This window comes from Tachyglossus aculeatus, chromosome 14 (genome assembly GCF_015852505.1).
Source record: "Tachyglossus aculeatus isolate mTacAcu1 chromosome 14, mTacAcu1.pri, whole genome shotgun sequence".
In the NCBI taxonomy this organism is placed as follows: domain Eukaryota; kingdom Metazoa; phylum Chordata; class Mammalia; order Monotremata; family Tachyglossidae; genus Tachyglossus; species Tachyglossus aculeatus.
The window spans coordinates 27,146,969-27,169,189 of record NC_052079.1 but is presented as its reverse complement, the minus strand read 5'-3'; the positions used below and the strand labels follow the sequence as shown (position 1 = coordinate 27,169,189).

General features: G+C 44.1%; 1 protein-coding gene and 1 non-coding gene across 2 annotated transcripts in view; both read right to left on the bottom strand.

The window, feature by feature from the left end:
* Positions 1-22,221, bottom strand: part of NAV3 (neuron navigator 3) — a 783,489-nt gene that overhangs the window by 323,770 nt on the left and 437,498 nt on the right. The window lies entirely within an intron of this gene.
* Positions 13,626-13,697, bottom strand: TRNAE-CUC. Its single transcript has one exon. It is a non-coding gene; the product is annotated as a tRNA-Glu (tRNA).

The following is a 22,221-nucleotide window of genomic DNA, read 5'->3' as shown; positions in this document are numbered from 1 at the left end:
CAGTTCTGTTGTTTTGTTCTCTCTCAAGCGCTTAATACAGTGCCTGTTTACTTGTTTTGATGTCCGTCTCCCTCCTTCTAGACTGTAAGCCGGGTGTGGGCAGGGATTGTCTTGCTTTATTGCTAAATTGTACTTTACAAGCTCTTAGTACAGTGCTCTGCACACAGTAAGTGCTCAATAAATATGAATGAATGAGTAGAAAAGTAATAATAATAATAATGGCATTTATTAAGTGCCTATTATCTGCAAAGCACTGTTCTAAGCGCTGGGGAGGTTACAAGGTGATGAGGTTGTCCCACAGGGGACTCACAGTCTTAATCCCCATTTTATAGATGAGGTAACTGAGGCCCAGAGAAGTGAAGTGACTTGTCCAAAGTCACACAGCTTACAAGTGGCGGAGCTGGGATTTGAACCCATGACCTCTGACTCCAAAGCCCGTGCTTTTTCCACTGAGCCACACTGCTTCTCTAATACAGTTGGAAGACATGGTTCCTGCCCATAAAGAGGACACAATCTAGAAGGGAAGAAATCCTGGACCCACCTAGACTCAGTCCATCTTGAGGCCAGTCGAGACTCGAGGTGGACTGAATATGAGCCTGGGTTAATCTGGAAGTGGTTTGGGACATGTTTCATGGGAGACCTATCACACACAATCACCTAAAATTCCCCCAAGCCATCATAGAAGCAGCTTGGCCTAGTGGCAAGAGCACAGGCTTGGGAGTCAGAGGACGTGGATTCTGATCCCGGCTCTGCCACTTGTCTGCTGTGTGACCTTGGGCAAGTCACTTTACTTCTCTGTGCCTCAGTTACCTCATCTGTAGAATGGGGATTAAGACCGTGAGCCCCATGTGGGACAACCTGATTACCTTGTATCTTCCCCAGTGCTCAGTACAGTGTTAGGCACATAGTAAGCTCTTAACAAACACCATCATTATTCATTTATTATTGTTCTCTTCCTCATCCTTAATTTTTCCTTTCTCCTCCTCCACTCATTGCCTGTATTTGCAAAGTTGCTAACTAACTTCTTGCAGGACAGTACTATAAATACTTAGTACAGTGTTCTGCACAGACTAAGAACTCAAAAAATACTATAGATTGTCTGATGATTGTCTTTGTGTTTAAGAATGGGAAATAAAGAGAGTAAATGTCCCAGAATAAATAGGGACCCAATGGCAGGTTAGGATTTCTCAAAATTTTTCATCTAGGGTTATTGAACTTTAAGATTGGGTAGCAACTTTGATCTATGGATGGTGACTCAATCCTTGAACAAAGCAATCCTATTTTCTCTCTAATTTCTATTTGATTTCCTAACTTCATCATCTGGCCATACATCTATCAGTCTCAACTCAGAGAAGCAGTGTATTCTAGTGGGGCCTGAGAGTCAGAAGGACATGGGTTTTCATCCCAACTCTGCCCATGTCTGTGGTATGAGCTTGGGCAAGTGACCTAACTTCTCTGTGTCTCCTTTACCTCATCTGTAAAATGGGGATTAAGGCTATGAGCCCCATATGGGACATGGACTCTATCCAACCTGATTATCTTTTATCTACCCCTGAGCTTAGAATAGTGCCTGGTGCATAGTAAGCACTTAACAAATAGCATAAAAAAACCCTCAGATAAAGGTTCAGAGAACCTATCATGTTAGTTATTTGGCTTCCCTGGTATAGATTGGGTCACAATCAAAATTCACTTCAATCATATGTGGAGTTTCTCTGTGGAATGAATACCACACACGAAACAAGTAGAAATGGAATGTCTTAAGAATGGGAATAGGAAATAATTTCAGTTTCCAAACTTTTTATGACAGGGGTAGCCTTATTAAAATCACATATCCTCCAAGAAACCTACCCCAACTAAACCCTCAATTCCCTCAGACCTCCCTTCTGCGTCAGCTTTGCACTTGGATTTATAGCCTTTCTTTATTCACCAGACCCTCACCATTAGGCCCAGTGCTGTCACTATTAATGAAAATGAATGTTTCCCTCAAATGTTTGTGGCCAAAATTACTTTTCCTAGGTGATTTGAAAGGAAAATGAAACAATGTTGTAGTTTGGAAAAGAGTCATGTGTGCTTAATAATTAAAAAAAAAACTCCTGTGGGAAAATGTTTGTAAAATGTTCCTCAAAATACAGGCAAGCTTACTTGTCTATGAGATACAGCATGGCCTAGTGGAAAGAGCATGGGCCTAGGGGTCAGAGGACTTGGGTTCTAATCCTGGCCCTGCTACTTGTTTGCTGTGTGATCTTGGACAAGTCAGTTCACTTTTCTGTACTTCAGTTGCCTCATTCACAAAATGGGGATACAATACCTGCTCTCTCTCCCTCCTACTTAGACTGTGAGCCTCATATGGGATATGATTATCTTGTCCCTACCCCAGTGCTTAATACAGTGCTTGGTGCAGAGTAAGTGCTTAACGCATATTATAATTATTATTATTACTACTTGAATTACTGTATTAAGAAAAAATAGAGTATGCTATTCTCCACTCATTTATCATTCCAAAAGGGTTAAAGCTAAGATTTAAGATATTCTGTATATGATAGAATGACTTTTTTAAACACTCAACATATCTCAAAGTGAAATCCCCACATTATTTGAAGCACATATGCAGCAGAGTTCATCTGTTGGAAGCTTCCTTGATGTTTCACTACTCACCGAGGTATTCATGTTGGAACACATTTCCGACTTACTCATTTCCTTTCAAAAGTTTTGTTTTTCTTACCACTATACTCCAAGTCCCTGAAAAACCTCTCAACTTCAACACTGGAATCTAACCACAAGCAGAACATGAAGTGAACACATTGGAGATGGCATTGCCAACCAGAAAAAGACTCATTTCAATTCTTTGTGCCATCTCAACCTTCCCTTTGTGGTGATTTGCCTTCTTACTTAGTAAAACCTCCTCAGGATTGTCTTTAAAGCACTCAGTCACCTTGCTCCCTCCTGCCTCATCTCATTACAACCCAGCCTGCACACTTCACTCCTCTAATGGGAATCTTCTTACTGTACCTAAATCTCCTTTATCTCACCAACGACGCCTCACCCACATCCTCCTTCTGGTCTGGAACATCCTCCCTCCTCAAATCAGACAGACAATGACTCTCCCACCACTTCAAAGTCTTATTGAAGGCACATCTCCTTCAAGAGGCCTTCCCTGATGAAACCCTCCTTTCCTCTTCTCCCACTCCGTCACTGACCCCCGGAGCCCCCCTTCCAGCCCCACTTCACTTGTGTATATATTGGTAATTTATTTATATTAATGTATGTCTCCCCCTCTAGACTCTGTGGACAGGGAATGTGTTTGTTCATTGTTATATTTTACTCTCCCAAGTGCTTAGTATGGTGCTCTGCACACAGTACATGCTCAATAAATATGACTGACTGACTGACAATGAATGAATGAATGAACTGGGTGATCTGAACTAAGGCATGCCTACATGAAGTTTCCCTATATTTTTCAACTTCTTTTCATTTGGGGCTGCACCAAGTCATCACAGATACATCCTTATACAGTTAGAAATGTTCATGCTGATGATCTACACCCTAGAGCATATCACTTTGCACTTCTTATACACTTCTTGGAACATAACATATCTATCTGCCTTTCTATTTATCCATCTACATCCTTCCCCTTCATCTTTAATCTTAATTATCTACTGTTCATCTTGTTCATACCCTTCCTCTTCATTTCCCCAATTACTCAGCAATCTTTGTACCTTTTTGTTTTGTCTCTCCTTTTATAAGCATATGTACACATGTATATCTTTGTTTTGGTATTTGTTAAGCACTCACTATGTGCCAGGCATTGTGTTAAGCAGTGAGGTATATACCACTGAATCAGACTGGGCACAGTCCATGTCCCACATGAGGTTCTCAATCCCCATTTACAAATGAGGCACTGAGTCAGAGAGAAGTGAAATGATTTGCCCACGGTCACATAGCAGATAAGTGGTAGAATTGGAAGTAGGACCGAGGTGCTCTCACTCCCAGGCCCGTGCCCTATCCACTAGGCAAAACTGCTTCTTGACAGTGATAGGAGGTGAGTAAGGTTTTGAAGATGGAGAGGGTACTTTTCTTTAGGATATGAAAGGCAAGGGAATTCCAGGCAGGAGGGAGGATGTGAACAAGCAATTAATGGCAAGAAAGATGAGGTCTAGGTACAAAGATGAGATCTGTCTCCCCTTTCCTTCCTACCTCCATCACCCTCCCTTCACTTTTCTTATCTCCTCTTCCTTTCCCTTCCTTTTGTCCTCCTTCATCTCTCTTTTGCCATTTCTCTTAGAACATCTTGTTTGAAGAGTAGCAGCATGGTGTAGTGGATAAAGCATGGGCCTGGGACTCAGAAGACAAGTGTTCTAATCCTGGCTCCATCACTTGTCTGCCATGTGACCCTGGGCAAGTCACTTCACCTCTCTGTGCCTCAGTTACCCATGGGGATTGAGACTGTGAGCCCCATGCAGGACAGGAACTGTGTCCAACTGGATTTGCTTGTATCCACCCTAGCACTTGGTACAGTGCTTGGGAAAGAGTAAGTGGCTAATGAATACCACAATTATTAATTATTATTGTTCTTACGGTCTGAGAGAATATGAAGAGACAAAAAAGGGAAGAGAAATGATGGAGAAAAAGAGGACAAATCGGGTCTATCTGACCCAGAAGAGGCATAGGTATTCCCTTTACCACATCTCTAGTGGGATCCCCCAGATGTGGTACCACAAAAGATGTTCCTTGGACCCAAAAGGAGAAGCTGAAGTACATCTTTACATTTCACCCTTACTGTGAACAAGAAATGGATCTACCAGGCATTACTGAGCTATGAAGTCTGAAGCCCACAACTCTTCAGCTGGAAATCTCAAGCCCAGAGCATAACTGCGGGGCTATTTTACCAGATTCAAGACTAGACAGAAAGACGTATTGCACAAAAGAAATGCTTGGTAAGAAACGTGGCTCATCCAGCTCATTCTCTGACTCTGATGGCAGCAACAGGATCCACAGACGAACCATGAGATTGTTGATCTCCTTGACACTGAAACTAACTTTACTCTTTTTTTTAATGTTATTTGTTAAGTGCTTACTATGTGCTGGCACTATACTGTGCACTGGGGTAGATACAAGTTGGACACAGCCTATGTCCCACATGGGACTTCCAGGCTTAATCCTGATTTTACAGATGAGATAACTGAGTAACAGAGAAGTGAAATGACTTGCCCAAGGTCACACACATACAAGTATTGGAGGTGAGATTAAAACCTAGGCCCTTCTGTCTCCTAGGTCTATGTTGTATCCACTAGACAACACTGCTTCCCTTCTGTATCCCCAACTTTGCCAACTTTCCCACAATACTCTATTATAGATTACTATTCATGAGTGAATTGATCCAAACACCTCGTAAGTTCAAAGATGTGTTTTTCCGGTTGAAAAAATTTCAATTTCCTTATCATCTACTGTGTGAAGAGATATTTCCTTTTTGTTCATTTTGAACCTGCCAGCCTCAAATGTCATTGGAAGCCCTTTCACACTACTACTATTCAATTTGCTGACAAAGAATTCTGGGTCTATGCTATTCGTGATTTTGTGGATCAATCCATCAGTCAATTGTATTTACTGAGGGCTTACTGTGTTCAAGATACTGCACTAAGCACTTGGGAGAGTACAATAAGAGAGTCTAACATACACATTCCCTGCTCACAATTGACTTACAGTCTAGAAGGGGAGACAGATGTTAACAGAAAAAAAATAATTGCAGATATGCCCATAAGTGCTGTAGGGTTGTGGGACATATGGTGTGTAAAAGGGAAAAAGTCAGGGTGTGGGAAAAGAGGAAATGAAGACATAGGGAAGACCTCTCGGCGGTGTGTCTTCAATAAAACTTTGAAGGTGAGGAGAGTATTTGTCTGACGGATATGAAAAGGGAGGGTTTCCCAGGCCAGAGTCATGACATGGGCTAAAGGTCAGTGAAGAGATAGATAAGATTAAGGTAAAATGAGTAGGTTGGAATTAGTGGAGCAAAGGGCACAGGCTGGGTTGTAGTAGGAGAATAGCCCGGTGAGGTAGGAGGGGGCAAGGTGACGGACAGCTTTAAAGTCTATGGTATGGAGTTTCAGTTTGATGCGGAGGTGGATGGGCAATCACTGGAAGTTCTTGAGGGGGCAGGAAACATCTCCTTATTATTATTCTTACAGTCAGAGAGAATACAAATAGAAAAAAAAGGGAAGAGGAATGATAGAACATTTTTCTAGAAAAATGATGCAGGCAGCAGAGCGAAGTATGGACTGGAGTGGGGAAAGACAGAAGGCAAGAGGTCACCAAGGCAGAATAGACTAAGTGCATGAATTAACATGGTAGCAGTTTGGATAGTGACGAAGGACTGATTTTAGCAATTTCGTGAAGGTTGAACCAATTAGATTTAGTGATAGATTGAATATGTGGGTTTAATGAGAGAGGAGGGAAGGATAATGACAAAGTTATGGTCTTGTGAGACAGCAAGGGTGGTGGTGTCATCTACAGTGATGGGAAAGTCAGGGGGAAAACAGGGTTTGGGTGTGAAGATAAGAAGTTCCGTTTTTGGACATGTTAAGTTTGAGGTGATGGCAGTACATCCCAGTAGTGCTGCCTTGAAGGAAGGAGGAAATGTATGACTACAGAGAGGGAGAGAGGTCAGGGCTGGAGATGTAGATTTGGGAGTCATCCACATAGAGGTGGTGGTTGAAGAAATGGGAGAGAATGAGTCCTCCAAGGGAGTTGATATAGAAGAGGAATAGAAAAGGTCCCAGACCTTAACCTTGAGGGACACCCATAAGAAGAGAAGGAGCCTGCAAAAGAGACTGAGAATGAGCAGCCAGAGAGACAGGAGGAGAACCAGTAGAGGAGAGTTTCAGTGAAGCTGAGGTTGGATAATGTTTCCAGAAGATTTCAATTGTATTTCTACCAGGTCTTTAGGTTTCACTCAATCGATCAATCAATCAATCAATCAGTAGTATTTACTGGACAAGGAGCTTTTTATAGTTTTCTGCACACAGTAAGCTCTTAATAAATATGACTGACTGACTGTTTACTGTTGCTGAGTACTATACTAAGATCTTGGAAGAATGTAATACAATAGAGCTAATAAGGATTATCCAGGTCACAAGGAATTTACAGTCTACAGGGAAGCTTACATTTTCCAGCCTGAAGAATCTTAATGATATCAGGCTAATATCAAAAGAAGGCATCTTGGTTGCCTTTTTTTCTTTTTTTACTTATGGTATTTGTTAAGTGCTTATTATGTGCCAGGCACTCTATTAAACCTTGGGGTAGATAATAGCTAATCAAGTTGGACACGGTCCATGTCCCGCATTGGGATCACATGGGCTTAATCCCCACTTTACAAATGAGCTAACTGAAACAGAGAATTTAAGTGACTTGCCAAGGTCACACAGCACATAAGTAGCAAATCAAGGGTTAGAACTTAGGTTCTGTAATTCCCAGGCTCATACTCTTTCCACTAGGCCACATTAATTCTCAGTACCTGTTGTATCTTGCATGAATTGTAGACATTAGAACTGAACATATTCCAGTACTGGAGGATCATAGAGTGGTAATCTATGACTTATAATAGGCCTCCTACTCCCTAACTAATCCCTCAGAATTTAGTTAATGTGGTGCAGCCATGAAATAAATGAGTGAATTTTTATGAGAACCTCCTTCCTATTAATACAAATAAACCAACAAAATGTATAATTTTTTTTTAGGGAGAAACTTGCTTCAGTGAAAGTTCTTTTAAAAAGGATGTTCTCACATGACTGCAGAACAGTGTTCAGATTTCTTCTTATTGGAACTAACAAAGAATGATTTCTGAGTTCTGAGTTGAAAATGGAATATCCAGTTTCATCTATCCCATTCCTGGTAATCTTTGGTTACCCTGAAGACTCCTCAAAATGATTTGGGTTTTTTTCCAGAATTGAACTTTCTTTTGCTATATAACAGCTTCACCTGTCAAAGTCATTCTCATTACAGCACCTAGTCAGACAAACGGAACGGCCCATCAATATCTACCTACAAGACTGTTACATTTGCTAGCATATTTACAGTTCAGTAGCAGAGTAATATATAACTTTCAATGATTATTAGGGCAGGTTGGGCTTCGATTAGACTCTGAGGGTAGGGATTGCATCCAACTATACTGCTGTACTCTTCCAAGCACTTAGCTCAGTGCTCTGCACACAATAAGCACTCCATTAGTATTGATTACTTTATTGGCTGCCTTTGATTTAATTATCTTATATGTGTTATCTGATTACCTTATACCTACTCCAGATAGACAGGGATCTGGAAATGAACCTTGAGGGACACCCACAGGTCAAACATTGTGCTTGGTACCTAGCAAACAGTTAAATACAATCATAGTCCTTATGACAATTACATTAGGACTCATGGAAAATATAGGTTCTCACTGGGACACAATATAAAAATAATTTTCCTACATAATAGTAATAGTGGCATGTTTTGGGCTCTTCCTACTTGTCAAGCACAGTGCTAAGTGCTAGGGTAGATAGGATACAAGCAGATCAGATACAGTGCCTGTCTTAGAATGTAAAAGGGAGGCAGAAGGGTACCTCATCCCCATTTTACAAATGAGGAAACTGAGGCACAGGGCTGTTAAATGGAAAGATCAAGTGGCAGACCAGAACTGGAATCCAGATGTCCTGACTCCCAGATTCTGCATTTTGCACTATGCCACAGTGCACTTCACCCCTCAAAAAACATAGATGTATCTTCTTTATCAATAAAAATTCTGACAAAGATGGGCAACGTAAAAGAAGGCACTATGCATCACTTAAAGAGGGACAATTAACCAGATGTTTTGTATATTGAATCAAGAAATCCCAAAATCATTTCAGTGAAAAATACTCTACAGGAAACTACTTAGAATAATTTATAAGGACTATATACGAGTGCACCATCTGTCCTGAATAGAAGGATAGTCTTTCCAGGAGCCTGGCATCTATTCTGCAAAGTCCTTTGAGGTGCTCTGTGAGAAATTTAATTGAGTTTTAGACTTTTCTAAAAATTAAATGCTTTAGCATACTTAAAAACAATTTTATTTTTGATCCAGGCCAAATCAGTTTGGGGCTCTTTTGCTGAATCTAACGCTGGTTCCCTTCAAAGTAAATTGACAATTTCACTCATTCCATCTCATTTAATGAACCCTTACTGTGTGCAGAGCACTGTACTAAGCAAAGGGAAAGTACAATACAGCAATAAGGAGAGACAATCCCTGCCCATAACAGACTCACAGTTTAGAAGGGGGGAGTCAGACATGAATACAAGTGAACAGGCATCGATATAAATAAATAGAATTATAAGTATATACACATAAGTGCTGTGGGGCCAGGAGAGGGGGGAAGAGCAAAGGGAGCGAGTCAGGGTAACGTAGAGCAGGGAGAGGGAGCTGAGGAAAAGTGGAAGTTAGTTTGGGAAGGCCTCTTGGAGGAATTGTGCTGTCAGTTTGGCTTTGAAGGGGGGAAGAGTGATTGTCTGGCAGATTTGAGGAGGGAGGGTGTTCCAGGCCAGAGATAGGACCTGGGCCAGGGGTCAACAGTGGGACGGGTGAGATCGAGGTACAGTGAGAAGGTTAGCACCAGAAGAGCGGAGTGTGCGGGCTGGGCAGTAGAAAGAGAAAAGGGACGTGAGGTAGGATGGGGCAAGGTGACAGAGAGCTTTAAAGCCAATAGAGAGGAGTTTTGTTTTGTTTTTTTGATACGGAGGTGGATAGGCAACCACTGGAGATTTTTGAGGACAGGAGGGCGGCATACCCTGAATGTTTCTGTAGAAATAGAATCCAGGCAGTGGAGTAAAGTATGGACCGAAGTGGGGAGAGCTAAGTGCTTGGAAGAGTACAGTAGGTGCTCAGTAAGTACGATTGAACGAGTGAATGAAATACATCCCCAGGTACGTGGCTGCAATAATCATAAAAAGTTGCTTTTGACACCATTTTCCTTAGCATTCTTTTGTTTGTTGTGTAAGAGCAAAGCACGGAGGTCATATTTCACTTTCCTACAAAAGTATCCTACTTTTTCAAAGTTTACCCTATGTAGACTCAGAAATTGTTATCCAATTGTTTGAAATCAATCAGTGGCATTAACTCAGGGTTCATTGTGTGCAGAGTTGGTTGACACATTCCCTGGCCTCAATGCACCCTCCCCTCTGTCTTCCCAGGACAGGGGAGGGATTGGGGGGCACACAAGCCCTGAGGGGGTCTGCCTGGAGCCAGCCCCCTCCCCTGCCCAGCCTGGCCCCCAATAATTTGAGGCCGAGGCTCCGCCGGCCAGAGCCATGTGTGTAGGAGTTGTGTATGTGTGTGTGTGTGTGTGTGTGTGTGTGTGTGTGTGTGTGTGTGTGTCTGCTTGATGCAGAGAGGGGTAGGTAACCATTGGAGGATTTTGAGGAAACATGGGCAGAAAGATGTTTTAGTAAAATGATCCCAATAATGGACTGGAGAGGAGAGACTAGAAACAGGGAAATCAGTAAAGAGGCTGATGCAGTTGTCTAGTCCAAGAGCTGGGCATAGATATGTTTAAATGTACATTGAATCCAGTGTAAAAACCAAAATAAGAGGTATATATTTCATTTTAAGATGGCTTTTAATTCCCATCAATGTCACAGGAAGAGGATAGCAACTTAGTGCTAAAAGTGCCAAATAATTGTAATTCATTCATTCATTCAATCATATTTATTGAGCGCTTACTGTGTGCAGAGCACTCTACTAAGCACTTGGGAAGTACAAGCTGTAACACTATCGAAGGTAAATTTGGTGGTAGATACAAGCAAATCAGGTTGGACACAGTCCTTATCCCACGAGGGGCTCACGGTCTCAATCCCTATTTTACAGCTAAGGTAACTGAGGCACCGAGAAGTAAAGTGACTTGCCCAAGATCACACAGCAGACAATTTTCAATGGGAAATGTCATTCACTATTAATGGTGAAGTTATATAACTGCATATCTCTACTTGGGAGGTCTCCTGGTAATGTTTAAAGAGCATATAAAACTGTATTCGATATTCTCAAGGTGGATCTGTTATTCTATCTGATAAAACCCATCAAAATATATTTTTTAGGGTTTTTTTTTCCCTTCAATTTTCTGTAAATAACACTGTGGAAAGAGCACTGGCCTTCAGAGTCAGAGGAACTGGTTTCTAATTCTGGCTTTGCCATTTGCCTTCTGTATGATCATGGGCAAGTCACTTAATGTTTCTGTGTCTGTTTCCTTGACTGTAAAATGCACAACTTTATCTCCCTCTTACTTAGTCTGTGGGCCCCATGTGGGACAAGGACCTTTTCCAACCTCATTAACTTGACTCTACTCCAGTGCTTAGAAAAATCCTGGATACATAGTAAGTGCTAAACAAATCAATCAATCAATCACTTGGTATAAATTGAGTGTTTAGTGTGTGCAGCACTGTGCTTAGGAAGGTACAATACAACAGTGTTGGTAGATATGTTCCTTGCCCATAATGAACTTAAAGATTATTATCATTATTATTCTAATCATCATCATCATAATTTTGGCATTTGTTAAGTGCTTACTATGTGCCAATAATAATAATAATAATAATGTTGGTATTTGTTAAGCGCTTACTATGTGCCAAGCACTGTTCTAACCGCTGGGGAGGTACAAGGTAATCAGGCTGTCCCACATGGGGCTCACAGTCTTAATCCCCATTTTCCAGATGAGGTAACTGAGGCACAGAGAAGTTAAGTGACTAGCCCAAGGTCACACAGCTGATAAGTGGCGGAGACGGGATTAGAACCCACGACCTCTGACTCCCAAGCCTGTGCTCTTTCCACTGAGCCATGCTGCTTCTCTGTACAGTCTTCTTAGTACAATCACTGTACTAAGCGCCAGGATAAGTACAAGCAAATCGGGTTGGACACAGTCCCTGTCCCACGAGGGGCTCACAGTCTCAATCCTTATTTTACAGCTAAGGTAACTGAGGCACAGCAAAGTGACTTACCCAAGGTCACACAGCAGACAAGCGATAGAGCTGGGATTAGAACCCACAACCTTCTGGTTCCCAGGCACTCTGCACACAGTAAGCGTTCAGTAAATACAATTGAATCATCAATCGTATTTATTGAACGCTTACTATGTGCCGAGCACTGTACTAAGACTGAATGAATTAGAACCCACGATTTTCTGACTCTAAGGCCCATGCTGTACCCACTACCCCATGCTGATCCTCCATCATCATCGTCTAGATGTTTCAACTCTCTTGTGCCATCTCAGAGACTTGTATTTTAAATGAATAATGACAGCATAAAGTTATGAAGAAGTCCAACAATCATGGAGATACATTTTTTCCAGTACTACAGTGCATTTTAAAAAAGATCTCGGTGCCCATTAATCTGGGGAAGTGGCTTAAGAACAAGGGCTATTTTTAGGCCAGAGATTTTCAGCTAAATAATATGGAAACACGGAAAACGCGTTCATTGAAGAGGCACGCTTCGTCAAAAATGCCACACCTCATTATATAACCTAAAAAATCTGTTTAGAAAAGGCAGCCGGACTGGCTTGCTTCATGCAATAACTCCAAATTACCACGGGCAGGGGCTGACTCCACATCGCTGCTGCTTCCCTATGGCAGTTAAACAAAAACTGCCGCAACCGTCAGGGTGAAATAGAATTTACTCCCTTGACACCCGGGTGTTGGAGGGCGTGGGTAGTTTTCCTTCAGAACAACTACTTCCAGTCCTCAAAACACTTCTTTTCAATCCTCCGTAAACTAGTTATTTATTTTCATTTGAATCCCTTGCAAATACTTGACTTACATATTATGAACCTATACTATATATTTGTGCATAATAGTAACAATAATAATAATGGCATTTAATAAGCGCTTACTATGTGCAAAGTGCTGTTCTAAGCGCTGGGGAGGTTACAAGGTGATACTTGACTTATACATTATGAACCTATACTATATATTTGTGCATAATAGTAACAATAATAATAATGGCATTTAATAAGCGCTTACTATGTGCAAAGCGCTGCTCTAAGCGCTGGGGAGGTTACAAGGTGATACTTGACTTATATATTATGAACCTATACTATATATTTGGGCATAATAATAACAATAATAATAATGGCATTTAATAAGCGCTTACTATGTGCAAAGCGCTGTTCTAAGCGCTGGGGAGGTTACAAGGTGATCAGGTTGTCTCACGGGTGGCGCCGTGGAAAGAGCCCGGGGTTTGGAGTCAGAGGTCATGGGTTCAAATCCCGGCTCCGCCAGTTGTCAGGTGTGTGACTTTGGGCAAGTTACTTAACTTCTCTGTGCCTCAGTTCCCTCATCTGTAAAATGGGGATTAAGACTGTGAGCCCCACGTGGGACAACCTGATCACCTTGTAATAATAATAATAATAATAATAATGTTGGTATTTGTTAAGCACTTACTATGTGCAAAGCACTGTTCTAAGCGCTGGGGGGGGGAACACAAGGAGATGAGGTTGTCCCATGTGGGGCCCACAGTCTTAATCCCCATTTTACAGATGAGGGAACTGAGGCACAGAGAAGTGAAGTGACTTGCCCAAGGTCACACAGCAGACATGCGGGGGAGGTGGGATTCAAACCCATGACCAAACTACTGTTTCCCTGACCGGGAATCGAACCCGGGCCGCGGCGGTGAGAGCGCCGAATCCTAACCACTAGACCACCAGGGACACGCTAACCTTCCCAGCGCTTAGAACAGTGCTTTGCACACAGTAAGCGCTTAATAAATGCCATTATTATTACTATTATTAATCCCTATTTTACAGATGAGGTAACTGAGGCACAGAGAAGTTAAGTGACTTGCCCAAAGTCACACAGCTGATAATTGCCAGAGCCGGGATTTGAACCCATGAACTCTGACTCCAAAGCCCGGGCTCTTTCCACTGAGCCACGCCGCTTCTCCACTGCCAAGTGTCCATAAGGTTGGCCAACTACAGGCAGAACTGCTCCTCGAACCCCAGACCTCCTGATTCCCAGAGCAGTGCTCTTTGCACTGGGCCAATTGCAACACTTCCCACTGAGCCACGCTGCTTCTCTGATAATGCATAATACATGTATATGCATAATAATAATAATAATAGTACTGTTAAGCACTTACTGAGTGCCGGGCACTGTACTAACTACTGGGTGGCTCGAAGCAAATCTGGTTGGACACAGTCCCTGTCCCACGTGGGGGCTCACAGTCTCAATCGAGACTGTTGCCGACTTGTACTTCCCAAGCGCTTAGTACAGTGCTCTGCACACAGTAAGCGCTCAATAAATACGATTGAGTGAATGAATCCCCATTTTACAGTTGGGGAAACTGAGGCGCAGAGAAGGGAAATGACTTGCCCAAGGTCACACTGCTGTCAAGTGGCGGAGGCAGGATTAGAATCCACAACCTTCTGGTTCCCAGGCCCATGATCTATCCACTACACCATGCTGCCTATATATAATATGTATATATGTATACACGGTTGGATAAAAATGTATATACATAGGAATGTATATACAGTTAATATTTCTGAGGTTATAATGAAGGAAAGGGAATCATTCCATGGGGGGGGGGGGGGAGGGGTGTGTGTGTGTGTGTGTGTGTGTGTGTGTGTGTGTGTGTATTTTGTTAGTATGTTTGGTTTTGTTCTCTGTCTCCCCCTTTTAGACTGTGAGCCCACTGTTGGGTAGGGACTGTCTCTATATGTTGCCAACTTGTACTTCCCAAGCGCTTAGTACAGTGCTCTGCACACAGTAAGCGCTCAATAAATACGATTGATGACGATGATGATGATGATACGAAGAAAGATTTGAAACCTGGGCATTTTCAGCAGCATATTACCTTGAAATTTTTGAAGATGACTTCAAGGCTTCATATTTCTTTTCTTTGCAAGAAAAAGCAGAATGAAAATTTTTCCTCAGCGTGACACGATGCTAGGTAACAGTGGGCACCTATATCTGTACAGGTGTCCACCGTAGCCGACCGAAACAATCAGAAATGGCAGCGTCACCCTCTTACATGCTCTCGGACTCCGACTGCCGTGCCGAAGTACTGTCTTCCTTCCGGCCCCCCAGGACCCTTCCTCATTTATGCTTTGTTCACATCAGACTGGAGATAAAAGCTGCTCCCGTTCGCTCTTTTTGTCACCCTCCACCAGATGGTCAGCCAAGCTGCCTTCCCCCCCAGAACCAGCCCCAGCTCTGTCCCTCCCTTCCTGCCTTCCAGAAGGAGAACAGCATCCACAGCAGGAGGCCTCACAAAACCTGGAGAAGACAGGGGCCTGCCTTAATGGCTTTTTTTTGTGTGTGGTTTTTTGTTTGTTTTTATTTGGGGCATTCATCCCCGTCTTTTATGTTGCTTTCATGTTTTATTGTTTCATCTCTCCAGATATATCTGACTTCAGGGGCCTTCCCTCCCCCCTGCCCCCTTATACGCATTGTTTGTGATGATGATGATGATGATGGCATTTGTTAAGCGCTTAACTATGTGCAAAGCACTGTTCTAAGATCTGGGGGGGTTACAAGGTGATCAAGTTGTCCCTCGTGGGGCTCACAGTCTTAATCCCCATTTTACAGATGAGGTAACTGAGGCCCAGAGCAGTTAAGTGACTTGCCCAAAGTCACACAGCCGACTAGTGGCGGAGCCAGGATTAGAACCCACGACCTCTGGCTCCCAAGCCTGGGTTCTTTCCACTGAGCCATGATGCTTCCAGCATGTTTGTGAACCTGTCAAGGGCTAGGGTCTGTGTCTCATACCCCGTCCTTAGTACAGTGCTCTGAAAACAGTAAGTGGGTCATAAATACTATTACTACCATTAAATGAATAATAATAATAATGATGGTATTTAGGTGCTTACTCTGTGCCAAGCATTATTCTAAGCTCTGGGGTAGATAAAAGGTAATCAGGTTGTCCCACATGGGGCTCACTGTCTACAGATGAGGTAACTGAGGCACAGAGAAGTTAAGTGACTTGCCCAAAATCACACAGCTGATAAGTGGCAGTGCCGGGATTAGAACCCACGACTTCTGACTCCCAAGCCTGGGGTCTTTCCACTAGGCCACGCTGAATAAACAGTTAATCTTTCCAAGTCTTTCCTATTCTTTCCCAAGAAACCGAAGAAGCAAGTGGTAGTCAGCAACAGGGAAATAAAGAAGGCTGAAATAAAAGGAAGCCATGAAGGGGAAGCTATCCTGGCGGAAAGAGCCCGGGCTTTGGAGTCAGGGGTCATGGGTTCAAATCCCGGCTCCACCAATTGTCAGCTGTGTGACTTTGGGCATGTCATTTCACTTCTCTGTGCCTCAGTTACCTCATCTGTTAAATGGGGATAAAGACTGTGAGCCCCACGTGGGACAACCTGATTGAGAAGCAGCATGGCTCAGTGGAAAGAGCCCGGGCTTGGGAGTCAGAGGTCATGGGTTCAAATCCCAGCTCCGCCGCTTGTCAGCTGTGTGACTTTGGGCAAGTCACTTCACTTCTCTGTGCCTCAATTACGTCGTCTGTAAAATGGGGATTAAGATTCTGAGCCCCATGTGGGACAACCTGATTATCTTTTATCCTCCCCAGCGCTTAAGAGCAGTGCTTTGCACATAGTAAGCGCTTAACAAATGCCATTATTATTATTATTATCCATCATCTCTTCTAACTGAAATTCCTATCATTGACTTTAAAGCACTCAAACACCTTGCCATCATTATTATTATCACCTTGTAACCTCCCCAGCGCTTAGAACAGTGCTTTGCACATAGTAAGCGCTTAACAAATGCCATCATTATTATTATCACCTTGTAACCTCCCCAGTGCTTAGAACAGTGCTTTGCACATAGTAAACGCTTAACAAATGCCATTATTATTATTATTATTATTATTGCCCCTCTCCTACTTCGCCTCAGAGATTTCCTACTAAAACTCAGCCCACACATTTCTCTTCTCTAATGCCAACCTAATCCTTTGAACTCTATCTCACCCATCTTGTCGCTGACTCCTCACCCACATCCTGCCTCTAGCCTGGAGCTCCCTTCCTCTCCATATCCGACAGACGACCACTCTCCCCACCTTCAAAGCTTTATTAAAAATATACCTCCTCCAGGAGATCATCCCCAACTAGGCCATTTCCTCTACTCCCTCTCCCTTCCACATCACCCTTGTCTTCAGATTCTCACCCTTTATTCACTGCACCCGCAGCCTCACAGCACTTACACATATATCCAGGATTCATTAATTAGAATTAATGTCTGTCTCCCCCTCTAGTCTATAAACTCACTGTGGGCAGAGAATGTGTCTATTAACTTTCATTCATTTAATCGTATTTATTGAGCGCTTACTGTGTGCAGAGCACTGTACTAAGTGCTTGGGAAGTACAAGTTTGCAACACATAGAGACGGTCCCTACCCAACAGCAGGCTCACAGTCTAGAAGGGGGAGACAGACAACAAAACAAAACATATAAATCAAATAAAATAAATAGAAAAAATATGTACAAGTAAAATAAATAGAGTAATAAATACATACAAACATATATACATGTTACACTGTACTCTCCCAAGCACTTAGGACAGTGCTCTGCCTTCAGTAAAGTGCTCAATGAATAGGATTGATTTATTGACTGATTGAACGAAACTATCCTGAGCCGAGTATGAGTAAAAACACAACCACACAAACTAGGATGTGTACCGCCTTCCAAACACCTCAGATCATTCTATAAACTAAGACTAGGCAATGTGCTCCAATTTCGCTCAGGAAAGTACAGAACAGGAACAGGAAATGGAACCAGAACAGGAAACCCTCTCTCCCTCCGTTCAGGCTCGTGTCTCCTCCTGCCTTCAAGACATCTCCATCTGGATATCTGCCCACCATCTAAAACTCAATATGTCCAAGACTGAACTCCTGATCTTCCCTCCCAAACCCTGCCCTCTCCCTGACTTTCCCATCACTGTTGATGGCACTACCATCCTTCCCATCTCACAAGCCCGCAACCTTGGTGTCATCCTCGACTCTGCTCTCTCGTTCACCCCTCACATGCAATCCATCACCAAAAGCTGCTGGTCTCACCTTCGCAACATCGCCAAGATCTGCCCTTTCCTCTCCATTCAAACCGCTACCCTGCTGGATCAATCTCTCATCCTATCCCGACTGGGTTACTGCATCAGCCTCCTCTCTGATATCCCATCTTCAATCTATACTTCACGCTGCTGCCCGGATCATGTTTGTGCGGAAACGCTCTGGAAATGTTACTCCCCTCCTCAAAAATCTCCAGTGGCTATCAATCAACCTACGCATCAGGCAAAAACTCCTCACTCTTGGCTTCAAGGCTCTCCATCACCTCGCCCCCGCCTACCTCACCTCCCTTCTTTCCTTCTACAGCCCTGCCTGCACTCTCCGCTCCTCTGCTGCTAACCTCCTCACTGTGCCTCGTTCTCACCTGTCCCGCCGTCGACCCCCAGCCCCCGTCCTCCCCCTGGCCTGGAATGCCCTCCCTCTGCACATCCGCCAAGCTAGCTCTCTTCCTCCCTTCAAAGCCCTACTGAGAGCTCACCTCCTCCAGGAGGCCTTCCCAGACTGAGCCCCCTCCTTCCTCTTCCCCTCCACCCCCTCCCCATCCCCCCGCCCTACCTCCTTCCCCTCCCTACAGCACCTGTATATATGTTTGTACAGATTTATTACTCTATTTTACTTGTACATATTTACTATTCTATTTATTTTATTTTGTTAATATGTGTTGCTTTGTTGTCTGTCTCCCCCTTCTAGACTGTGAGCCCGCTATTGGGTAGGGACCGTCTCGATATGTTACCAACTTGTACTTCCCAAGTGCTTAGTACAGTGCTCTGCACACAGTAAGAACTCAATAAATATGATTGAATGAATGAAATGAATGAACCCCCTTGTTTGCCATCAGCTGACAGGGGCCAGCTGCTCTCCAGTAGGCACAGCTCAATGTCTGCTTTCTAAAGCTGCCTTCGCAGTGGTGAAACTGAGGTAACATTTTGTCTTTGTTACTGTTTTTGGTCTCTTGCCCTTTGATCCCTGATTGTGGACCTGACTTTCATCTAAATAATCTTCACGAGCAGCTAATTTTCAAGTGTGGAGCCACTTAGTTGATTTTGGAAAGTGAAGGATCTGGATATCGGAGCCTCTTCAGATTAATCTCCAAGGATCCTGAGGGTGCGGGCGGGGAGATGTGCAGTGGCGAAGGGGGAATGATGCAGAGGAGAAGGAGCATGGTCTAGTGGCAAGAGCACAGACTTAGGAGCCAGATGTCGTGGGTTCTACTCTCGGCTCATTGCATGTCTGCTGTGTGACCTTGGAGAAGTCACTTAACTTGTCTCTACCCAGTCTTGATGATCAGATTACTGCCCTCAACTCTACCCTTTCTACTCAGCTAGACTCACTCGCTCCCCTTTCCCTTCGCCGCTCTAGTACCACTAACCCACAGCCCTGGATCACTGCCACTGTCCGCCTCCTTCGCTCTTATGCTCGAGCTGCCGAACGCTGCTGGCGAAAGTCTAAACACCATGCCAACCTCGTTCACTTCAAGCTTATCCTTCCTGCCTTAACTCAGCTCTCTCCTTTGTCAGACAAAACTATTTCTCCTCCCTTATTGACACCCATGCCCATCACCCCCGCCAGCTCTTCTGTACATTCAACTCCCTCCTCAGGCCCCCGGTTCCTCCCCCTCCTCCTTCCCTCACCCCCAACGATCTGGCCTCCTACTTCATTAACAAAATTAAATCCATCAGGTCCGACCTCCCCAAAGTCACTTTCCCCCATTCTCCAACCCCCCGGCTCTCAACACTCTCTGCTACTCTCCCATCCTTCCCAGCAGTATCCACAGAGGAGCTCTCCTCCCTCTTCTCAAGTGCTACTCCGGCCACCTGTGCTTCTGACCCCATTCCCTCTCATCTCATGAAATCTCTCGTTCCATCCCTTCTCCCCTCCTTAACTTCCATCTTCAACTGCTCACTCTCCACTGGTTCCTTCCCCTCTGCCTTCAAACATGCCCATGTCTCTCCCAACCTAAAAAAACCCTCTCTTAACCCCACCTCACCTTCTAGTTATCGCCCCATATCCTTCCTACCATTCCTTTCCAAACTCCTTGAATGAGTTGTCTACACATGCTGCCTCGAATTCCTCAACACCAACTCTCTCCTCAAACCCCTCCAGTCTGGCTTCCGTCCCCTACATTCCACGGAAACTGCCCTCTCAAAGGTCACCAATGACCTCCTGCTTGCCAAATCCAACGGTTCATACTCTGTCCTAATCCTCCTCGACCTCTCAGCTGCCTTCGACACTGTGGACCACCCCCTTCTCCTCAACACGCTATCTGACCTTGGCTTCACAGACTCCGTCCTCTCCTGGTTCTTCTCTTATCTCTCCGGTCGTTCATTCTCAGTCTCTTTTGCAGGCTCCTCCTCTCCCTCCCATCCCCTTACTGTGGGGGTTCCCCAAGGTTCAGTGCTTGGTCCCCTTCTATTCTCAATATACACGCACTCCCTTGGTGACCTCATTCACTCCCACGGCTTCAACTATCATCTCTACGCTGATGACACACAGATCTACATTTCTGCCCCTGTTCTCTCCCCCTCTCTCCAGGCTCGCATCTCCTCCTGCCTTCAGGATATCTCCATCTGGATGTCTGCCCACCACCTAAAACTCAACATGTCCAAGACTGATCTCCTTGTCTTCCCTCCCAAACCCTGCCCTCTCCCTGACTTTCCCATCTCTTTTGATGGCACTACCATCCTCCCTGTCTCACAAGCCCGCAACCTTGGTGTCATCCTCAACTCTGCTCTCTCATTCACCCCTCACATCCAAGCCGTCACCAAAACCTGCCGGTCTCAGCTCCGCAACATTGCCAAGATCTGCCCTTTCCTCTCCATCCATACTGCTACCCTGCTCATTCAGGCTCTCATCCTATCCCGTCTGGACTACTGCATCAGCCTTCTCTCGGATCTCCCATCCTCGTGTCTCTCTCCACTTCAATCCATACTTCATGCTGCTGCCCGGATTATCTTTGTCCAGAAACGCTCTGGGCATATTACTCCCCTCCTCAAAAATCTCCAGTGGCTACCAATCAATCTGCGCATCAGGCAGAAACTCCTCACCCTGGGCTTCAAGGCTCTCCATCACCTCACCCCCTCCTACCTCACCTCCCTTCTCTCCTTCTACTGCCCAGCCCGCACCCTCCGCTCCTCCGCCGCTAATCTCCTCACTGTACCTCGCTCTCGCCTGTCCCGCCATCGACCCCCGGCCCACATCATCTCCCGGGCCTGGAATGCCCTCCCTCTGCCCATCTGCCAAGCTAGCTCTCTTCCTCCCTTCAAGGCCCTACTTAGAGCTCACTTCCTCCAGGAGGCCTTCCCAGACTGAGCCGCTTCCTTCCTTTCCCCCTTGTCCCCCTCTCCATACCCCCCATCTTACCTCCTTCCCTTCCCCACAGCACCTGTATATATGTATATATGTTTGTACATATTTTTTACTCCATTTATTTATTTATTTTACTTGTACATATCTATTCTATTTATTTCATTTTGTTAGTATGTTTGGTTTTGTTCTCTGTCTCCCCCTTTCAGACTGTGAGCCCACTGTTGGGTAGGGACTGTCTGTATATGTTGCCAACTTGTACTTCCTAAGCACTTAGTACAGTGCTCTGCACACAGTAAGTGCTCAATAAATACGATTGATTGATTAACTTCTCTGCACCTCAGTTACCTTATGTGTAAAATGGGGATTGAGACTGTGAGGCCTTTGTGGACAACCTAATTGCCTTGTATCTACCCCAGTGCTTAGAACAGTGTTTGTCACATAGTAAGCACTTAACAAACATTCTTCTTCTTCTTCTTCTTCTTCTTCTTCTTCTTATTATTATTATTATTATTATTATTATTATTAAAGTTCCCTGGATCTACATCCTGAACTAGGGTGATAGATGGTCGGGTCACTGAAAGGTTAAAAAAAAAACCCACAAGGGATTTATGTTGCCGAACTGTACTTTCCAAGCGCTTAGTACAGTGCTCTGCACAAGGTAAATACTCAATAAATACAATTGAATGAATGAATGGAGTATTTATGTCAGACTCTAGCATCAGGATAAGGGTGGGGTGCGTCAGGGAAAGTTCTCCTTGCAAAGGTGTTTGAGGCCTTGCTCTCAAGCCCAACCCAAGGGAAATGCAACCATCGAACTTCTCTTACGCAGCCCCAAGCACCTTTGACTAGGCTATGCTGCTC